General features: G+C 41.8%; 1 long non-coding RNA gene across 1 annotated transcript in view; it reads right to left on the bottom strand.

The window, feature by feature from the left end:
• Positions 1-2361: 2361 nt before the first annotated feature.
• LOC126237487 (uncharacterized) overlaps positions 2362-23965 on the bottom strand; it is a 61640-nt gene continuing 40036 nt past the window's right edge. The window contains exons 2-3 of the long non-coding RNA XR_007545077.1: positions 4956-5055; positions 2362-3201 (exon numbers count right to left, since the gene is read on the bottom strand). This is a non-coding gene — a long non-coding RNA (uncharacterized LOC126237487). The remainder of the gene's footprint in view (positions 3202-4955; positions 5056-23965) is intronic.

Raw genomic sequence — 23965 nt, 5'->3', positions numbered from 1 at the left:
TGCGTGTGCTTTGACCATTGAATATCAAAAGCTTGGATACTAACCTACCCTCACATTGAGTACATGAGAGTTTTTTCATTGGTTCAAAAAGTGAAATTTATTATCCACCAACTCAGTGCATTGACCAGCTACCACAATGTAGATTTAAATGATCTGATGAAGATTTTTAATCATTCTTTCCTGTGATAATTTTTTTTTCATATGTAGAGATATGTCCAAGAGTTAAATATTTTGTTATTGAGTGTCAAAAGTAATTGAACATGATTTTTGTGTATTACTTGACCCCAGAAAGCACAGTTGACAAATTATACAGGGCTATTACAAATGATTGAAGCGATTTCATAAATTCACTGTAGCTCCATTCATTGACATATGGTCACGACACACTACAGATACGTAGAAAAACTCATAAAGTTTTGTTCGGCTGAAGCCGCACTTCAGGTTTCTGCCGCCAGAGCGGTCGAGAGCGCAGTGAGACAAAATGGCGACAGGAGCCGAGAAAGCGTATGTCGTGCTTGAAATGCACTCACATCAGTCAGTCATAACAGTGCAACGACACTTCAGGACGAAGTTCAACAAAGATCCACCAACTGCTAAGTCCATTCGGCGATGGTATGCGCAGTTTAAAGCTTCTGGATGCCTCTGTTTGGGGAAATCAACGGGTCGGCCTGCAGTGAGCGAAGAAACGGTTGAACGCGTGCGGGCAAGTTTCACGCGTAGCTCGTGGAAGTCGACGAATAAAGCAAGCAGGGAGCTAAACGTACCACAGCCGACGGTTTGGAAAATCTTACGAAAAAGGCTAAAGCAGAAGCCTTACCGTTTACAATTGCTACAAGCCCTGACACCCGATGACAAAGTCAAACGCTTTGAATTTTCGGCGCGGTTGCAACAGCTCATGGAAGAGGATGCGTTCAGTGCGAAACTTGTTTTCAGTGATGAAGCAACATTTTTTTTTTATGGTGAAGTGAACAGACACAATGTGCGAATCTGGGCGGTAGAGAATCCTCACGCATTCGTGCAGCAAATTCGCAATTCACCAAAAGTTAACGTGTTTTGTGCAATCTCAAGGTTTAAAGTTTACGGCCCCTTTTTCTTCTGCCAAGAAAACGTTACAGGACATGTGTATCTGGACATGCTGGAAAATTGGCTCATGCCACAACTGGAGACCGACAGCGCCGACTTCATCTTTCAACAGGATGGTGCTCCACCGCACTTCCATCATGATGTTTGGCATTTCTTAAACAGGAGATTGGAAAACCGATGGATCGGTCGTGGTGGAGATCATGATCAGCAATTCATGTCATGGTCTCCACGCTCTCCCGACTTAACCCCATGCGATTTCTTTCTGTGGGGTTATGTGAAAGATTCAGTGTTTAAACCTCCTCTACCAAGAAACGTGCCAGAACTGCGAGCCCGCATCAACGATGCTTTCGAACTCGCCGAGTGTGGGAAGAACTTGATTATCGGCTTGATGTCTGCCGAATCACTAAAGGGGCACATATCGAACATTTGTGAATGCCTAAAAAAACTTTTTGAGTTTCTGTATGTGTGTGCAAAGTATTGTGAAAATATCTCAAATAATAAAGTTATTGTAGAGCTATGAAATCGCTTCAATCATTTGTAATAACCCTGTATATAGAGAAAAAGGGAATAGCTGTTTCGTATTTCTAGAATAGATCCCAAACTTTCACTTTTATTAATTCATGCATTCTATTTACGTGACAGCAGCATTTCTAATAATTTTTGTTATGATCCACACCTGATATTAGTTGCCTTACAGGACCAGGTTCATATTTATTTAGAATGCCTGTTTGACACCCTGAGCTTGAGAAGACAGTTTAAATGTTTTGTCCATTTTCGCGCTGACAAGCTACTGCTTTGTCTGTGATGAAATATCGTATGCGCAGCACACTCTTGATACTGTGGATCTCGTAATATCGAATACCCTATCGATATCCGAAATAGAACACCCCAAGCGTCTATCATCAACTACCATTTCGCGTTCAGAGTCTGTTATCTCCCACCGTGCGGCCATGATCACGTCGGACACCTTTTCACATGACTCACCTGAATGCAAATGATAGGTCTGTCAGTGCATTGCCCTTTTATACCTTGTGTACGAGATATTGCCGACATCTGTATATGTGCATACCTCCATCGCATTACTTTTGTCATCTCAGTGTATGTTTACTGTACGTGGACAGCTGTTTGTTTGAATCTGAGGCACAGTTGTTCTACATATTCTTGCCTATAGGTAATTGTTTCCAGTTCCTCCTTGAGATGTTACTCGACTGTAGTTTATAAATGATAACTGCAAATTTTATTCAACATATTTGGAGTTTTTGGTGAAATGAAACACAGTTTAGAGTCAGAAACCATCATTTATTATTCATTTCCTTTTATTTGGGTTAACACAGTATGGTGAACGAATACGTTAAAATATGCACATAATTCTGCACCAACATCCGGCTGTGATGCTGATGCGTGGCAAATACTGTGTACAGAAGCACAGCATGCATCGTAAATCAGAGCAAATACTTCCTCTGAAGCGTTATGACGGGCAAGGTCTGTAAGGGCACGCTAGATATTTCTGTAAGATTCACACACATAAGGTACCAACAGAGACACTCCTCCACTGCACATTGTATGGTGTTGATAGCATATTGCAAGTATCTAAACGTAGGTTCCTGAAAGTGAGTGCACTGCGTTGTATTCTCGTTGTGTATCTTCACTGTTCTCTGGTAATCCCCAACACATATTGTACGCCAATCTAGTAACACTGTAAGAGTTTGATAGTTGAACATTGCAATTATTTGTGCTGAATTTTGACATAATCGATATCATAATTCGTCAGCATTACTTTTATGTCAATAAATTAGTGGTTTTTAAAAAATTACCGCAACACTGAGCTCTCGATCTGAAGACAAGCCTATAACAACACATTTACTGTCATTAGTATTCATCTTCTACATTGCAAAGAATAACATCAAATTCATCAGTGCACAATGCAGTGCTATCAGCTCAACGAATGGTGCACATATTGTAGACGTGGGAAACTTTAAGTCTGGAAACCATTGTGTGTCCTGCTCCAATGTACCCCTGGTGCTCCATGGAACTTGTATGGAAACAGTGCTGTGGCTGCTCCAATGTATCAGGAGATGTCTCAGGTAGCCTGTTTGGGTGCTGAGTTGATTTCTGCTTCTGTGTATTAGGAAATATTTATGCTGAGGTGTAAATACCAATGAAAACACATATACATGCACACAATGAATCATAATAATAATAATAATAATAATAATAATAATAATAATAGACTCATTAAGTCCTTTCTGGTTCTGCCTTGCTCTGAACCCACTATCCAACATGCTAAATAATACAAATTATGGCTATAATATTACTGGAACATACCCACACAAAATCACACAGTTGCTATACATGGATAATCTAAAACTACTGGCAGCAACAAATCAACAACTCAACCAATTACTAAAGATAACAGAAGTAGTCAGCAATTATATAAATATGGCTTTTGGAACAGACAAATGTAAGAAAAATAGCATAGTCAAGGGAAAACACACTAAACAAGAAGATTACATGTTGGATAACCACAGCGACTGCATAGAAGCGATGGAAAAAACAGATGCCTATAAATATCTAGGATACAAACAAGACAAAAGCTATAAATACTTATGCTATACCAATATTGACCTACTCATTTGGAGTAGTGAAATGGAGTAACACAGACCTAGAAGCACTCAATACACCTACACGATCACAATGCCACAAATATAGAATACATCACATACATTCAGCAACAGAAAGATTCACATTAAGCAGAAAGGAAGGAGAAAGGGGATTTATCGACATATAAAACCTACATTATGGACAGGTAGACAATTTAAGAAAATTCTTTATAGAACGAGCAGAAAATAGCAAAATACACAAAGGAATCACTCATATAAATACATCGGCTACACTATTGCAATTTCATAACAACTTCTACAACCCTTTAGATCACATAACATCAACAGATACGAAGAAAGTAAACTGGAAAAAGAAAACACTAAATGGTAAGCACCCGCATCATCTAACACAGCCACACATTGATCAAGGCGCATCCAACGCATGGCTAAGAAAAGGCAATATATACAGTGAGACGGAAGGATTCATGATTTCAATACAGGATCAAACAATAAACACCAGATATTACAGCAAGCATATTATTAAAGATCCCAATACCACAACAGATAAATGCAGACTTTGCAAACAACAAATAGAAACAGTAGACCACATCACAAGCGGATGTACAGTACTAGAAAATACAGAATACCCCAGAAGACATGACAATGTAGCAAAAATAATACATAAAAGCTTGCCATACAACATAAACTAATAAAACAACACGTTCCCACATACAAGTATGCACCACAAAATGTACTGGAGAATGATGAATACAAATTATACTGGAACAGAACCATTATAACAGATAAAACAACACCACATAACAAACCTGACATCATACTCACCAATAAAAAGAAGAAATTAACACAACTAATCGAAATATCCCTACCCAATACAACAAATATACAGAAGAAAACAGGAGAAAAAATTGAAAAATACATCCAACTGGCTGAGGAAGTCAAGGACATGTGGCATCAGGATAAAGTTGACATTATACCAATTGTACTATCAACTACAGGAGTCATACCACACAGTATCCACCAGTACATTAACGCAATACAGCTACATCCAAACATATATATAAAACTACAGAAATCTGTAATTATTGATACATGTTCAATTACCCGAAAGATCCTAAATGCATTGTAACATATACCGTACAGTTAAAAGGAAGTCACGCTTGATCAAGATCCGCGTCACTTTCCATTTTTAACCAGACATAACGTCTGAGACAGGAAAGATAATAATAATTAAGAGGAGGGGTTAATACTCACATTCAACTGGTGAGTTCGCCTGATGGGTGGAGGATCGGTGGGGTTAGGTGACTGCAGCGTAGTGGAAACTGGAACTACTATTATGGGCTGGAAGCGTTGCCTGGGAAAAGTAAGTCGGGTATAAACAGCTCTTACATTGCAGGACCTCATAAAAAATCCCAGTAGAATATGTGACCATCTCTGGATTTTATACTTAGCACAAGTGGCTATGTTGGGTTTTACAAGTTGTCATTTTGGGTTCTATACTTAACAAAAGTGACCTATTTCCTATGTGATTTAAGGAAAACGCAGTAGGACAAGTGGACTAGGTCCAACACCTTAGACTTGATACTTTGCGCAAGTGGCTTTCTTGATTTTACAAATTTCCGTCTTGGGTTCTATACTTAGGACAAAGGAACTCCTCCACTGTGATTTCAGTTGAAAACCTTGCAGCATTTTACAGTGGGGGAGCTATGAGTTCTTTGGTAACAGCACTGAACACTCGCGAAAGCTATGCTATGCGTCAATTAATAACCTCATATCAGTTCTTGAGTGCTACAGAACTTGTACCGACCTATCAAGTTGGCTCTGTGGTTTTCCCTACAGCTCTCGTGAAACTACCGTTTGCTGGTGTTCAGTGAATTTTCCTATAGCATACTCTTGCATTGGGTAATTTGTTACCATTTTTGCTATAACATGACAATATATGGGTAATTTGCTACCATATCCCTGTAACATGTCGATTTATGGGTTGAAGTATTATAAAGTCTCTGCCATGCAATAGCATACATTATCATTATCGGTTGACTGCATTTATTAGTTCCTCAGCACAACCGGAAAAACTGAATGCGACGATGAAGATTTGGCCCTGTCTGACTTTCTGAAGCAGATGTTAGGATCTCTTAATGGTGATATCTCCTCCTTTTGCCTCTTTAACATAAAAATTACAACATAAGCATAAATGAATGATTAAGGGAACTAGTAACTATAAAATGATAAATGCTTTTTCTGCTTGTACATTTATTGCAGATTAAAACCCCTGTATATATTACAAATGTTTATATATCAATGTCCAATGGACATAAAGAGACACAAATGCTTTCCTGACTAATATCAGTGATCAATTGCCCAAATCTGCCCCTTTTTATGGCTTCGCGATCTAATATAAATAACGCGAGATGACTGACATCATCTACGTACCAAACACTAAAAGACACTACTTTCAAAGACGATCTACAGTGGTGTGCAACCTCAGTGAAAACAAAACTTACGTGATCACAGCTGTTTAGCCTTTAGCCCTAATAAGCCGAAGCAATTACCAATATCACCGTATATACTGCATCCAGTACGTCGGAGTGACGGTTCTCGTTCACGTCTGCGACGATGGAAGGACCCCAGCCACAAAATAAAAGTCTTTCAAACACTAGGACGACAGAAGGCGGTCCTCTGACTAGTATAATACTGTCTTCTCCTGTCTGAGTTCTACAGACGAGAAACACGAGCTCCCAGGCACAAGTACGGAGTTCAGGTAACGTCTCAACGTGAGTATAGGCAGAAGAAGTGCTCTCAATCACTGAACGCTGCGTACTCCACGACGACTCCCTACCCTGAGGCTCAAAACGGATGACCTCTTCTCTCCACCGCTGACTTGCCAGCAAAGCTCGGCTCCTCTCCCTCGTAACTCAGAAGGCGAAACCACGGAATATTCTTCCTCTCTAGAGATTCTTCCGAACGCCGACCAACCATCATTTAGTCTTTTGTCGTCCAGCGCGGAAAGTTTGCGAGGAAATACGTATACTCATACAATGGTACGCTTCTCTGAGTAAAAAATCCTCGGAAATAACCCAGCCAGCGATTTCCGAGGTAACGCTTCCTCGTCCTTCTCTGCTGCATCTAAGATTTTCAGAGTTTCCGAAGTATTATCGGGTTATCCTTCCGGCCGTACTACAAAACCGGCCGGCCGCCTCGGTATTGTGCTTCCGCGCTCAGGTGCCCAGACAGTCCGTCTTGGCACTTCCTGTGTGAAGCAGGACCAACACACCTTTATGGGCTTTTCCACCCAGGGCTTGAGTTACGCCTGCCGTTTCATTTCCACTGCCGTTCCAACCTCTACTAGTATAGGCAATCATTCATTATGCCGTTTTGATAATAAAGACACCCCGTCACCTTTCATGCAATAAGCGTTAACAACTATTTACAAGATGTACGTGACAATGTCAGTCTTCTTTAAATATTCATATATACGAATTACATCCTATCAAATGATCCCTAATTGCAGTTGTAAATAATGGCAATGTATGTAGATGAGTGCTTGTAAGGTGCGAAATTATAGCCAACCTACAACTTCACTAAATCAAAGTCCCTTCCACCTTGAATAACTCTAAAACCGATGACTGTCAGAAACATATCAACTACAGCTGAACATATTTCAATTCTCTAGGACACTTGCAGCATTTCTCAAAGTTGCACACGCCGCCATTTCACTACTGCCTCCCGGCACTCGTTATCATGACTAGCAGAAGATTTTCCAAACAAGGGCCGTTACTGAAGGTACCTCACCTGCATTCGTCATAAATTATTTAGAAACCCTGTAGAAAAATCTGATAAGTATACTGCACTTACAGGTGCATCTCGAGCAGTTCAATACAACTATAGCTTTTCCACTCTGAGCTGCATCAGTGAGAAAACTTGTGAAAGGTCTGATGTCTAATGTCCAATATGAAACACGCTGTGAAGAACCCTTAGATGTAAATTTTCTGCCGGCCGGAGTGGTCGAGCGGTTCTAGGCGCTACGCTTTGGAACCGCGCGACCGCTGCGGTCGCAGGTTCGAATCCTGCCTCGGGCATGGATGTGTGTGACGTCCTTATGTTGGTTAGGTTTAAGTAGTTCTAAGTTCTAGGGGACTGATGACCTCAGAAGTTAAGTTCCACAGTGCTCAGAGCCATTTTGTAAATTTTCTGTGATGTGGCTACTGTCAGGTGTTGTTTGCAGAGCTTAATACCGGGTGAATAACTACAATTGGTTCTTTCATGTACCAGTTGAATGTTAGGAGAATAGCTTTTACACAAAATTCGCTAATTTACGTACAACATTCATTGATTTCGGTACAATTATAGTTGACTTCGATACAAAATTGGCTGATTTCGATTAAAATCATTAAAATTTAATGATTTCACTATAAAATTCGCTGATCTCGACTGCATTACCCCTTGATGTTAGAGTCTGCCTAACACAGAAGTGAAAGGGGGATGTGAACTACACCTTTTCGCACCAGCATTAGTCAGAAATGATTTAGAAATCCTATGGAAACGTTTAAGTTCGCTTAAAAACACACCTTGTTAGCGAACAGAAGTCCTACCCCCCACCAATTCATTATCACCACAAAAACCTTTTGCACTTACAGGATGGATTCTACGTATTGTGAAAAATTCAGGACGTAGCATTTGGTGACTCAAGTAAAGCATTCTCGTCTTCTGTACATCCATCAGATTCAACAGGAAACATTTTCAACAGATTATATTGTGCTCCAGAAAGGAAAAGAATGGCTTGTTAAGTAACAGAACCCAGTATGTTGTCCTCGACGACGCGTGTTCATCAGAGACAAGGGTGTTGTCAGGAGCGCCGCAAGGAAGTGTGATGGGACCGGTGTTATCTTCTATTTACAGAAATGATCTGGGGGACAGGGTAAGCAGCAGTCTGTGGTTGTTTGCTGATGACGCTGTGGAGTATAGGAAGGAGTCTTTGTTGAATGTCTTCAAAAATGGCTCTGAGCACTATGGGACTTAACATCTGTGGTCATCAGTCCCCTAGAGCTTAGGACTACTTAAACCTAACTAAGCTAAGGACATCACGAGGTAGAGAAAATCCCTGAACCCGCCGGGAATCGAGCCCGGGAACCCGGGCGCGGGAAGCGAGAACGCTACCGCACGACCACGAGCTGCGGACATTTGAATGTCTGTAGGAGGATACAATATGAAATGCAGCTCAGTAGAAAAACAATATCACAATGCTAGAGTACTGAATTAGTAGTATGCTGCTTGACGCAGTCTAAACACCTAGGCGTAGCAAATCAATATGAAATGGAATGAGCAAATAAGGATTGTAGTAGAAGAAGCGAATAATCTTCTCCGGATTTATTGGCAGAATTTTAGGGAAGTGTGGTCAACTGTCAAGGAGACCGCATATAAGACAGCACTGCAACACATTGTTGAGTACTGTTCGAGTGTTCGGGACCCGCACCAGGTCGGATTAAAGGAAAACATTGAAGCAATTCAGAGGCGGACTGCTAGATTTGTTACTGGTGTCATAGCCCTTTCTGCTATTTCACCGGTGTGTTGAAATTGGAAATTTGTGGTAAGGTGTTATGGGACCAAACTGCTGGGTCATCGGTCCCTAACCTTACCCACTACTTAATATAACTTAAACTAACTCACGCTAAGGACAAAACGCAAACCCATGCCCGAGAGAGGACTCGAACCTCCGACGGGGCGAGCCGCGCGGACCGTGACAAGGCACCTGAGACCGCGCGGCTACCCCGCACGGTCCGGTGTGTTGACAGTGACAACATGCACAGCGCAGCTTGTGATGTTTTCTTGGCGTCGTTGGCTGACCATATCGGTTGGACCCTTGACGACTAGATAAACGTAGCCCGATCACATGAGTCCCTATTTCAGTTGTAAGAGCTGTTGGCAGGGTTCGAGTTGTCAAGAAGGCACTTTGTAAGCTGATTGTGGCTCCATAATGGTGTGGGCTGTATTTATATGGAATGAACTGGGTGCTCAGGTGCAAATTGACCAATCATTGACTGGAAATGGTTATGTTCGGCTACTTGGAGCCATTCATGGAACTTTATGAACGCAAAGAACGGTGGAATTTTTGTGGATGTCAGTGCGCCACACCCCGAGTCACAGTTGTTCGCGACTGTTTTGAGGAACTTTCAGAACAATCCATGTGAATGATTTGGCCGACCAGATCGCCCGGCATGGATCCCATCGAACATTTAAGGGACAGAATCGAGAGGTCAGTTCGTGCACAAAATCCTGTACCGGCAATATATTCTCAATTATGGACGCCTATAGAGACAGCATGGCTCAGTATTTCTGCAGGGGAATCCCAACGACTTTTCGAGGCCGTGCCACCTCAGATTGCCGCAGTACGCCGTGCAGGAGGAGGTCCGACACAATACCAGGAGGTATCTCATGACTTTTGTGAGCCCGGTGTAAGGCACCGTTATAGGTCCACCTACAGAAAATACTCTGCGCCACGCAGGGCGTGCTGCCGTGCGTTCTCCATGTGCCGGAAATGTGTACGGTAAACGGGCGTAGCGTTTTGTGTGGTGCGGCTCTCCCTGTGCCAGGGGACAATGGCTAGCCGGCCGCGGCCGCGCCCCGCTTTGCACAAGGCCGGCGCGCCCGGCATTCAGAGCCGCCGAGTACAGGCGTGGGGCGGCTAATGGCCGCTCTCCTCCCATTTGTACGTCGCTGTCAGCGTTTTCTCGCCGCAAAGTGACTGGTCATAAGTGTCGTTGCACTCTGCTCCACTTCAGCCTGCAGTCCTGCCCAGTCCTGCACTGCGCTCCTGCGTACTACAGCAGTTCTGTGTTTCTTACGATTTCCTACTGAAGAAAATGTAAAGTGTGATTAAAATCGAGTATGATGACGTCCGGAGTAGCCTTTACTGCATCCACCTATAGTCCTGGCCCCCAGGAAGAATAGCAAATATGAAATACTACTTACTGTGCATAATTATATAAACTGATGAAAAAAATCCCAAAACCAAAAAAAGTAATTAGTGTAGAGTACTGAAACATAGGAAATAAATTTTTTTGAGATAACATATTTAAGCGATTAACATCGCGAAAATGTGAGTGCGAGATAAGTCCCTGCAACTGTGAAATATTGGTACATTAACAATCAGTGTAACCACCAGAATGTTGAATGCAACGTGCTGACGTGCTTGCGTTGTGTTCTAAACGAGTCGAATATCAGTTTCTGGGATGGACTTCCATGCGTGTGACAGCTGGTCGGTTAATAAAAGGATTGTTAATGCTGTTTCAGTTCTAGGCGCCTCAGTCCGGAACCGCGCGACAGCTATGGTCGTAGGTTCGAATCCTGCCTCGGGCATGGATGTGTGTGACGTCCTTAGGTTAGTTAGGTTTAAGTAGTTCTAAATTCTAGGGGACTGACGACCTCAGATGTTAAGTCCCATAGTGCTCAGAGCCATTTGAACCATTTTTTTTGCTGTTTCAGTTGTCGTCCGATGATGTAACATATATGCTCGATTGGGGATAGATCTGGTGATCGAGCATCCAAGGCAGAACCTCGACACTCCGTAGAGCGTGTTGTATTACAACAGCGGTATGTGGGCGAGCGTTGTTCCGTTGGAAAACACCCCCTGGAATGCTGTTTTTTAATCACAAGTAGAATCCCCAGACTGACGTACAAATTTGCTGTCATACGGAATCGCATCACAGACCAAAACTCCAGGTGGAGGCCCAGTGAATCTAGTATGCAAACAGATTGATCGGAGGCCCTCAACTGGCCTTTTCTAACCGACACACGGCCATCACTGGCACCGAGACAGCAACAGCCTTCGTCGGAAAATACAACAGATGTCCAGCCAGCCCTCCACTGAGCTGTCGCTTGACACCACTGATGTCGCCATTGACTACGGTTTGGGGTTAGTGCACTGCAAGCTACAGGGCGTCTGTCTCGGAGCTATTCTTGAAGTAACCGATTTGAAACACTGTCTTGTGTCACTACGGTGCCAAATACTGCTCAAATTGGTGCTGCAGATGCAGTACGATGTGGCAGAGTCCCACGCTGAACACGTTGGCCTGCCCTCTCGGTAGTGCTATGTGGCCGTCCGTAGCTCGGTCGTCTTGCGACCGTACGTCCTCGTGACAACCGCTACCAGCAGTCATATACAGTGGCTACATTCTTGCCAAGTCTTTTTGCAATATCGCATAAGGAACTTCCAGCTTCTAGTAACCCTATTACACATCTCCGTTCAAAATCAGTGATGTGCTGATAATGGCGTCTTTGTCGCCTTAAAGGCATTTTTGACTAACGTCGGTTCACCACGTCCAGTCTCAAAGGTACCTAAAGCTCACGACCGTTACCGTATGTACTTAAAGCAAACCTAATTTGTATCCTCATAGTGACGGTAAAAGCGCCACTCTTCCGCGAGTGGTGCGGAATCTAAGTAGCCATCATATTTCAGATGTAATAACACGCCTACAAACTTTCGTTTATGTCGCATAACTCCCTCTTGATGTTGCGATTTTTTTCCGTCCGTGTATTATAGTAGGAAGAGTGGTGGTGTGGGCTTCGGTCCGAAGTAAGAGCGGAAAAACCGACCGGTTGAAACCGGTACCGGTATTTACGTTCTGAATAAAAATTATTTTCGGTATTTGTTTGGCATCCGCTACAATGGTTTATTTTTTATTTTTTTACTAATGACCGTCTCAAAAAAACAGATATATCAATTTGTCATAGCAGTGGTGCTAAAATTTTTGTTTGTTAAATAAAACTTATAAAAAAAGAAGAGTAACGTTTGTTCGTAAAATTTCCGTAGCTTTGAAATATTGGGTTATTACAACGCTGACACTTAGAAACGAGTAACAAACACATGCTTGAGGCGATATGCACCTGTTGCCGTGTCGCGTGGTCTATTAGACGGTATGCGTCTACTTGCAGTGTGCAAGACTTGCCCAATCTGGTATATATGGTATTTTTTCCCTGTTATTGTTGGTCGCCAGTTGCAGTACCGAATGGTACCATTTCTAGTTTGGATGTGTTAGATTGCATTGAAGTGTTGTTATAACTATTTGATATTTTAACGCCTTTCTGCTAGGCCACGAAGATTTCTGGAAGCGAATACATTCAATAAAGTCTCGATATTCCCCTAGTGACCATTCCCGAAAATGCGTTAAGACGAATCAATTCTAAGCATAGTGTACCCAAAGTCTTATCTCAAATGCTTCTAAGCATTATTAAAGTCAGAAGTGCAAAATTATTACAGACCTTTTTGCTTTGTAATTATATACTATCAGATCCAAGCTTTATAAAATGTACGTGAACTCTCTCACTGCCGATAATGAATTTAACCCAAAAGATAAATAATAAAGTTCGTAAACTTTCAACTTTAGTTCAAAACGTGGACGTCAGAACTGCAAACCCACTTTGGCCGTCACCTCATCAGCTAAGAGTGGGCTAGTGGAGCCTGAAAGTTTGTTTCCAACGAAACAGAGCTTTCCTATCAACGTCCTCTACGACCAGAAGCAATGATGTTGCCGTTTTTTGGGAGCAGAGAAAAATGTGTACGCCAGACATGTCATTTTGTAGCCCCAAAATACGTAGCTTTGGTGGGAAGATCTGTGACTTCTGAAATATTAGTATCGTCTTTGAATCATATGCTCTCAGGTCACAGGAGTCAGCTTACAGATACACACACCATACAACGACTACTTATGAACGGACTGGACAGTAAATATTGGCGAACAGATTAAGTCATTATGAAAATTTTAGCCATTTCATGTAATTGTTCCTTATATATATTCCTGCTATTAAATTGCTCATTTGAATCATTTGAATTTTTGTCAGCAAAAAATGAGTTATATTCAAATTCCTTTTGAGAAGTAAATGAATATATTTGATTACAAAACATGTTTTTCATTTAAGATAGTTGAAGAAAAAGAATGCTACAAAATCTACTCAAAAGCTTATTATTTGTCTGCCAGGAAATTATGGTAACAACAATAAATTAAAAACTTAACGATTCATTCACAGCTTATAATAAAAACTGGAAGTAGGTGATATGCTGCCTATATCTACATGATATGTGTGCCTTTATCTGCTTAACACGAAAAATAGAGTTCTCCAATAACAGTTTTTACTTTTAGCACTGACTATTGGTAATGCGCAAATTGTTGTATGATACTCGATTACGACATAGTGTTTGAGTAGAGTTTCAAAACTTAGAATTAGTAGGAGAATACTAGTGATTGTTCTTTAGCATTAAACTCCTCATTACTCATCGAGGACAACAGTGGACTAAGTTTTCTTTATTTACCTATTTTATTTGGTATTTTGATTCTGTATGTCTTCGAACATATAATGCAAAGATGTGAAGGGGTCTTAGAATATTTCAATCTTTGTTCCGTGTGTACGTTTATTACTGGAAATAACAGCAAAAAAAAAAAAAAAGGACTCAGGGTAAACTGGAGATCAAAAGACCGGTATAATCGAAAACCGGCTGCTTTAGCGATAAGCGCCATCCCTAATCCGAAGACTGGTTTGATGCACTTCTGCACGCTAGTGTACCCTGTGCAAGCCTCTTCACCTTTGCCGAACTATTGCAGTCGACATCCATTTGAACTAATTGTTTCCAAGCTTTAGTTTCCCTCTGCAATTTTTGTTCCGACACTTCCATGAGTTACCAAATTGGCGATACCTTGATGCCTCAAGGAGTGTCCTATCAGCGAGACCTTGCTTTTAATCAATTCCTTCCGTAAATTTTTGTTTCCTCCCATTCGATTCAATAATTCTCACCATTTATTTGATCAACCTATCTGATCTTCAACATTCTTCAGTAGCACCACGTGCTCTCTTCGTGTTTGAACTGTTTGTCGTCCATTATTCACTTCCGGACAAGGCTTCTCTCAAGACAAATACCTTCAGAGAAGACTTACTAAATTTAAATTTATATTGGATGCAAACCGTTGTGGCTGTACCCTCTTGTAATGTTTTGTGCTTCCTGACGGGATGAGGAGAGTGTGGTATGACAGGTGGGTGGCCGGTTTCCTCTCACTGCCTTGGTGGCCGAGCGGTTCTAGGCGCTTCAGTCTGGAACTGCACGGCCGCTACTGTCGCAGGTTCGAATCCTGCCTCGGGCATTGATGTGTGTGATGTCCTTAGGTTAGTGATGTTTAAGTAGTTCTAAGTTCTAGGGGACTGATGACCTCAGATGTTAAGTCCCATAGTGCTCAGAGCCATTTTGAACCCATAGTGCTCAGAGCCATTTGAACCATTTTTTTCCTCTCACTTCAGCACAAAATGCACGCGTTGTTAAAATACACTTTATTACAGGAACCAACTGAGTACTTTACTTCAGTGAGGTCCAGTCTGAAGTTCTATGTTAACAGCAATCAAATAACTAGTACTAACTCTTGAATCTTGTCTGTGTCTACATCACAACTATATACAATGACTAACGTTCCCTCACAGCTACCTGAGGTGCGAGGCGACGACTATCACTGTGGAAGACTAAAGCACAGTGCAATGTATTCAGGTGCAGTGCGGACTGAGTCCCGATACGTCGTGCTGAGGTACTGAGTTTGGGAGATTGAGGCAGCTCAGTCGGCGGCTGCGACCTATACGCACGCTGCCCAGGGGACGTTAAGCCGGCCGTTGTGACCGAGCGGTTCTAGGCGCTTCAGTCCAGAACCGCGCTGCTGCCATGGTCGCAGGTTCGAATCCTGCCTCAGGCATGGATATGTGTGATGTCCTTAGGTTAGTTAGGTTTAAGTAGCTCTATGTTCTAGGGGACTGATGACCACAGCTGTTAAGTCCCATAGTGCTCAGAGCCATTTGAACCAGGGGGCGTTATCGGCACGTAGCGTGGGAGCGTGTCTTGGTCTTGTCATAGGCGCGCTTAGTTCAGCGCCTACTTTACAATGTTACCGAGTGCCAACCCGTGTGCTGGCGAAGGCGTACGCCAGTGCACTAACAGATTTCCCTTTTTTTAGAAATACTTTTCTTGCTATTACCAGTCTTCTCTATACATCCATCCTACTTTTGTCACGATTAGTTATTTTGCAGCCAGAATAAAAAAAAAATTATCTACTAGTTTAGTGCCTCATTTCCTAATATAATTCCCTCAATATCGCCCGATTTAACTCAACTATATTTCAGTACCGTTGTTTTACTTTTCCTGTTGTTCATCTTACAACCCATTTTTAAGATACTATCCATTCCGTTCAACTGCTCTTCCAAATCCTTTGCTGTTTCTGAGAATGACAAGGTCGTCGACACACCTAGAAGTTTACATTTTTTCTCTCTGAACTTTTAATTCCCTTTCCAAATTTCTTCTTGGCACGCTTCACAAATTGCTGAGTGTAAAACTAGATAACATCGAGGATAGGTACAATCCTATCTCATTCTCTTCTCAGCTACTACTTGCTTTTAATGCCGACCCTTTTTTCTGAACAAGTGGTAGGTGAGCTTTCTCTCCCTATATTTTATCCCCTCTACCTTCAGAATTACAGAGAGTCAACACTTTCAAAAACTTTCTTTAAATCTATAGTTTTTATGTACGTAAAGATAGGTCTGCCTTTTTTCAACTTCTTTTCTGATATCTCATAGAACTAGTACTACTCCGTGTCTTCCTACCAAACTGAACTTCTTCGAGGTCGGCTTCTACCAGTTTTTTTATTCGTCTGCAAATTCAATACTTTGTAGTCATAACTTAAGCTGATAATTTGGTAATACTCGCATCTGTCAGCATCTGCCTTCCTTAGAAGAAGAAATTATTAATTTCTTCTTCTTGAATTCTGAGATTACATCGTGTTCCATATACCTTATACATCAAGAGAATGGCTTTGTTTCTCCTAAATATCTCAGTAATTCTGAGGGAATGTCGTCTACCGCAGGGGCTTAATTTCTACTTAGGTCCTTCAGTGATCTGCCAAATTCCTCTCGCAATGTGATATGTAGGAAGAATACGCCATTAAATTTGTAATGTGGTTTTGGGGGGGATATAAGACGCGAAGTACGACAGACAACTGTGGTTCCAACGTGTCCGCTGGCTCTCACCTTCGATAACAGACACGGCTGCATCATTCTATGCTGCTTCAACGGTGTGGTACAATTTAGTACCACAGTTCGTTAATCGTAATGCTGCCGAATGGTGGTATGCCAGTCTCGAGAACAATTCACTATCAGATTTTTCCAATGAGTGAAACATCTGTAGAACGTGGTGACAAGGATGACAGTCGAACATCCTCTGTATCCCGGTACGTCATAACAGCAAGGGGAACATGCTGTCTTTTAATGGTAACATCACGAAGACATTGAAGCTAGGCCATAACCACCGGTCTTAAAATCTCAGAAATGTAGCGGCTGCTGTCCAAATTACTGGCTGTGTGAAACGAGAGTAACCATAGTGTGCACCCAATGGCAACACATACCATCACGCCAAGTGCAGGACCCGTATGACGACTATGAATGCAAATGAAAAAGTCTGGATTCATTCTGAGGTATTCTATTACAATTATAACCCACTGAAATGAAGGGTGAGTCGCTAACTATTGCCACCAAGCATAACTACGGAAGTATGATAGAAACTGAATAGTTTGTGGGACAAAAGTTGCATGGTACAACGGGGGCGATAATATGACGTTGCTTTTTGTTGCTCGGTGGGTTCTCTTCAGAGATATGAAAGTCAATTTTCTTTCTTTTTTTAAATGGGATGCTATACTTTGGTACTTACTTTCCGATAGCACCTATCGAGACGAATCCAATGATGCCTAACAGTAAGGTCTTTGAAGGTCAACGAAGGACACAAAGGTGACATGAACGTCCATTTACAGAAGGTGTTCGAAGTGATGATCATTGGTATCAGTGCAGTACTGAAATCTTCTTATCATGGATTGAGTGGTATTCCTTATCATATCGGCACTTATCGAAGCACATGCTTTGACAATTCTCTCTCGCATATGTTCAGGTGTAATTGGAACGTCTTTATAAACAATGTCTTTTACGAATCCCCACTAGAAAAAATCCAGAGGCGTCAAGGTTGGCGAACGAGCCGGCCACGACACATCTCCTCTTCGTCCAGTCCAACGATCTGGAAATTGTCTCTGCAACTCATTTCTAGCCGTCAGCGAAAAATTTGCCGGACACCAATCGTGTTGGTACCACATTCTGTTCCTTATTCCTAAAGGTATTTCTTTCTATAACAGACCTAATGTTTCTTGCAGGAATTTGGTGTGCTTCTTACCATTAATATTTCCTTCGATGAAATAGGGGCCTATAATTCAGTCCTCCAGAATCCCACACCATACATTCACCGACTACGGTTTCTAGTGTGCCACTTGCCGCAGCCAACACGGATTTTCAGTTGCCCAATAAAGCATGTTATGTAAATTAATATTTCCACCGTTCGTGAAAGTAGCCTCGTCAGTAAATAAAATCAAATTATTAAATGTGTCATCCCTCTGAATCTGAAGTTGGGCTCACCCGCAGAATTCAATGCCACGCATACAATCCGTATCAGTTACTTCTTGGTGGAGACTGATATGGTCAGTATGATATTCATGGCGATGCAGAACACGAACAACACTAATCTGGCTCATACCAGATTCCCTTGTCATTTGACGCTAACTAACGCAAGGATGTCGATACACAGTAGCAAGAGTACCGATTTCCGGTTCCTCGTTAGTAAAATTTCCTTTGCCGGATATGTTTCCGATGCGTTAAAGATACAGGTGTTCTCAGTTTACCATACATATATTTAAAATACGACGTTTAGGGTGAGTACATTGAGGATATCTTTCAGCGTGTAAGTATCTAGCTGTCACTGAATTTCGTTGGCATTCTACGTAAGTGAGAAGCATATCGACTTCTTCTTCTAAGGAATACATCATTCACATTCGCTTGATTCAACTATACTAGTCTTACCGTTCCTATTAATGTTGTATTGCGAAACTGTCGAATGGCGCTTACATGTCACTGGCACGTTAGATGGATACGCCATGGATTTACTATTTGCACGATATACGAGAGAGAATTGTCAGAGCGTATGCTTCGATACACGCCGAAGTGATAAGGAATACCACTTGAAAGGTCTCTGTTGGATTCCTTTCATGTTTAATTTCTCAAATTTGTTGTCTTTTAAGGAATAAATTCCTCTTCTAAATTTACTGTGGCGTTTCTGACTATCTGGGAGGAGACTGAGTAGTGGAACGTGTTACTTTTACACGTAAACAAGAACGATCTCTCACACTACTACACTTTAAAGCACAGTTTATATGTAATTCTTATATGTAATTCATGTCACACAGTCTCATACGGAACCTACATCCGCTTTCTTTTATATACTGTGTATGATAAGATACTGTCATCCCCCTTCCCTTCTGTGTGAGAGGATGAATGATCAAATGTGTTTGTAGCTGCATGCTTGAGGGTAGCAGACAAGGCTGTCTGCTAGAGAACAGTAGGACCAACGTTGAAACAGGTAGCTACGGTTCCTAAAAGCAGAGAGGTTTCCATTCTTAGTATGGTCCGGTCCGTCCCCTGTCATGTTGGTATAGGAAGCTGCCCCTCTGGCGCCTTCCGTTTGTCTTTGTGAGCGACTCTCGGGAGCACGCTGGGTAGTTCAGTGGGAGTCTGGCAGTTGGAGAGTTGCAGCCGAGCAGTAGGCAGTTGGAGTCCAGTAGTAGCGCAGGGTAGTAGGCAGTTGCAGTCTGGCGGTAGCGAGCGTCTGAAATGGTAAGATCTCCGGCTAAGCGCGTGTCTGCTAAGTCCATAGGACAATGGATTTGTTAAGTTCAGGTTAACTGAGAATTTAATCATTTTATTTCGGGTTAGCTTTAAAATAGCTAAGGTTATCTTTAATTGCAGCGGAGTGTTATTCTCGTGTCCAGTTCAGATTAATTGGCGGTAGTTGCTTTGTTATTACTTTGTGAGTAAAGTGGAACCACGTGTTGGTCAGTAACTCTAAGTAAGATCAATCTTAAAGGCAAATGCTTGTGTGATTATAACGTATCGTCTTGAAAAGATTTTGAATATACCAACTTTTCTTTATGTTCAACCCACGTGGCGTGTACTTTGTGAGACCAGTACCACGTGCTTATATAACTGTTTGACCCATCAGGTTAGTAGTAAGACGTTAGTAACCAGTTCGAGGTTTTTGTTTTGTAATTTGCTTTTTGATCTAATTTATTTTTATTATCTAAATTATTGCGGAGTTATACGCTTTCTGTAAACCAAGTTGACCACGTGAAGGTTAATTACAAGACGGACAGGATTGTGCTACGAAAGTAAATTCCTTAACTAAAAATTTGAATCTGTTTGTAGTGATTAACTTTCTCTTGCATGCGTTTCAATGTTCTTTGTGTGTTGTTTTATGAATGCAGTGTTGTATCCAGTCTCCCAATCTTGACTCCATATTTTATGTGTTCCGTAATATTCCAATCTCACAGTTTCACAATCGTAAATAAGGCACCAGCTCAGTTATAACTCACGTATAATATGCTGAAATTTCAAAGAACAATCTTTAAAATAAATTTGCAAATATAAACTGATTTCTTTCTTTTTATTTAAATTCTCCTTTTATATAGATATATTACCGGTTGTTGTATGACTGTAAAAGATTATAATCAATGTTAGTCTGATTGGTAAGGTGGTAAACCTAGACTAGTTACCTGCTGAAACAGTGGCTCAGTAAACGCTCGGTTAACCTCCCAAGACAGCTCACAGTTTTAAACCGCTTTCATGGTCTAATTAGCACCCGATTTCAGCATACCAAATTCAAGTCACAATCTTACGCTATTTCCCGAAGCAAATTAGAGTTACAATCTTTCACATGGCGACCCTGTTCTGTGATTCCGCTAGACTCTGGAATCTCTGAGACGTTAGATTGCAAGCGTTGTATAATCTTAATTTTTTTTCCCTACAGCGCTCAAACAACTTTTGCGTTGTTTCTGAGCAGACGTTCAAAAGATTCACGGCGTTGTTGAGCGGCGTTGTGTTGTTTGTCTTGTTTTGTTTTCTATATTTGTTTGTTCTATATATGTGTGTTTTTTTTTCTCGCTTGTAAATTCCACTGTTTCCAACAAAGATAAAAATTTGTTTTGCGTATGAAAAAGTGCGTACTAGGTTGGGTATCTTTCGTGTGACTGTCGTAATTTTTGGGGGACACATTTATTGTGATTAGTGTGTTGCGTACTGGGTGTGAATTGCACTAATGCTGACACGTAACCAAGCTAAAAGTAAGCGGTCCGACAACTTAAGCAACATGGACCAAGGGGATAATTTGATTTCCAATATTAACGCGTCGGGCGGTTCCGAAAATGCAATGGGGAATACTTCAGACGAAATGCAAAACAGCACGAACGGCCTCACATCAGAGCCACAAATTAATGTGCCTCCAACTAACCAAATTGATTTGGCAGAACTCGTGAAAGCCTTATTACAACAAAATAAAGAATCGTTCCGAGAACAAAAAGAAGCATCAGAAAAATCGTTCCGAGAACAAAAAGAAGCATCAGAAAAATCGTTCCGAGAACAAAAAGAATTATCAGAAAAATTGTTCCGAGAACAAAAAGAATCCGAAAAATCGATCCGCGAGCTAGGCGAACAAATAGACGAAAAATTAATCCAGCAGACAAATAAAGTTGACAAGTCGATGCAGAGAGTGTCCGATGATATCTCACAAAGAATAAACAATCTGGCAAGTGAAATAAAAAGTGACATTATGAAAGAATTAGGCCGTACATTTGAACAAATCGATGACCGTCTGCAAGTCCTAGAACAGAGCAAGCGCAGTGGCGAGGCCGAATCTAAAGAAAGCGAAGAACAGCTACTTAGGAATTTCCAAGAGCTGAGAGAACAATGCCAAAGAGATCATCAGCAGGTACTCTCGAGGGTCCAAGAGGCTGAAACGCATTGTCCCACGGCCGTTAGCAACACAATAGCGGACAACAGTTTAGCGATCCACGCGTTGGAACAGCAGGTCGAACAATTGAAACAGACTGGGGCGGAGGACAAGAGACAAATAGATGAGAAGATCGCGGCATTAGCGGACATTGTAGGCACGATGAAGCTGACGGAAAGCGAGAACAATACTACACCGGTAGCGGCCGCAGAGACCGAAGAAGTGCGTTCGCTTCTTAAATTTCAGAAGGGACAGTTTGAAGTGAACAGACAGCACAAAGCTGTAACAGGCGATTTACAAGAATGCGTGGCGCATCTGGAAAACCGCATGGCGTGTGATTCCGAACTCGCCAATAGCAATAAAAATAGCCGTACGAACAGTGCAGAGAGGGACTCCGGCCATGAGGGAGATTTTGACGACAGGGAAGAATGTAATTTAAGGGGCAGACATGAGACAAATAAAAACATTCAAGGGCCTCGCCAGGAGGAAATGCGGGGATTTGATTTCAAACATTTCCTTACGGTAAGAAAGTTTGAGATATTCCGAAATTCTCAAAAAGGCATACATCCACGAGCATGGCTCGAGCAATTTGAGTTCTGTCTTCCTCCCGACTGGGCAAGTTCACATAAAATAGAGTATATGTGTGGCTATTTGGAAGGCGAACCGGCGAGTCGTATGAGGTCGGCAGCGCGTCACTGCAACTCCACTCGGGAGTTTCGACAAGCCTTTCTCTCCGCCTATTGGTCGGAAGCGGCACAAGATAGGGTCAAACATGGCATAATTATGCTGCCAAATTTGAACCAGTCTGGTTTCGGCAGCCCTGCACGCCTATTCGACCACATGCTGCAGGCAAATCAATTTTTATACGACCCATACGGACCTGCGGAACTAATTGGGATATGCATCACCAAATTGCCGATGCACTTGCGGCACGTCATTCTTGCGGGACGATGCAAAGAGGACGTGGAAACGTTTAAAACGCTTCTCCAAGAGTTGGAATACAATACACCAGAATGCCCGCCTAATCAGGCACAAAGTTATTACGGGGCTCAGCAGCGCGATCGCAGTCGTGGCCGCATTACTAATCAACGGCGTGACTGGTCGTCGCGACGCGAACGAAACAATAATCGAGACAGGCCGTATAGAAACTGGGGTAACAGTCGCGAACACAGATGGAGCAACAGAAATGATAGAGGATGGGGACAAGATCGTGAACGCAACAGGTACGGCAACCAGCATCGTTACTACGATGAACACGGTGGGAGTAGAATTGTAGGCGGAGCCCCACATGATGTCGAAATTCGGCCGGCCAACCCTAGACATAATCCAGCAAATGGGAATGAACGAAACCGGCAATGACAAATGATCAGCCCAGAAGGCGTCAATCGGAACAAATGAGCGACATGGCAAATGAGTAGAGAGGACAGTGAGGAATAGAGAGGACGGTGAAGAGAAACAATTGATTAGTTTAAATTTGTGGCGTATGAATTTTGAATAATATGTTAGTAAAAATAATGATAAAGATATTTCTATGTGATTGATTGAAGTGATGTTTTAATTGTTTTCTTTCCTTGTGCAATTAGGATTTAGTTTGATTCAAACGTAAAGATAAAAGGTTTCCTTGTGAACAAGTGAAATGCTTTTTTTGTGTCAATTGAAAAGAGTTGCTCCTGAGAGAAGCAAGATCGTTGCTGAAATTAAAAAAAAAGAACTCAGGGGAATATCCGATCTGTGGGTATTATGGGTCTGGCAAACCCAGGTCCCCAGCTGTTAGTAGCCTTGTTTCCGATTTTCTGCTTTCAGTGCTACTATCTACCTATTACTATCCTATATCTGTCAGTATAAATGAGGATCTCTTACTATAGTATGCGTGCTGTATGAATATTTTAAGATAGGAGAACTCTGAGAAAGGAATGAGTAAATCTGGAATCTTGAAAACAGGATGCGATAATACGATTGTTTAACCATTGGCTTCCCAATATGCAATGATAGGTCAATATTGATGATATATGTTTTTTTTTGTTCTTTATAGCTGAGTACGTAAAGTGCTGTCTGTGGATTTCGTAAGTATATTGATTCCCTTCTAGGTGAAAGAAGAATTGTGGTTTGTGTAATTTACGTGGTTCTGAAATATTATTGTGGTAGTCAAATACGAGCAGTTTTTCAGCAAATGGAGAATGGAACGGAAATGTGGATCCTTTTTGTAGTCTTCACTGATGTTGAGCCAAAGCCTGAAAAATTATTCTGCGTTAATACTTGTCCTAGAAAAGCGACGTTTATGTGTTTTGCTGATGCTGTGAGCATTACAGCCTACTGTTTTCGTTGGTGCGGGATGCACTGCAGCTTATATGGTTTGTACTGAGGAAATTTCCCT

The sequence above is a fragment of the Schistocerca nitens genome, chromosome 2, assembly GCF_023898315.1.
Source record: "Schistocerca nitens isolate TAMUIC-IGC-003100 chromosome 2, iqSchNite1.1, whole genome shotgun sequence".
NCBI lineage: Eukaryota > Metazoa > Arthropoda > Insecta > Orthoptera > Acrididae > Schistocerca > Schistocerca nitens.
The sequence above is the reverse complement of the archived record's forward strand: the minus strand, read 5'-3'. Positions and strand labels throughout refer to the sequence as shown.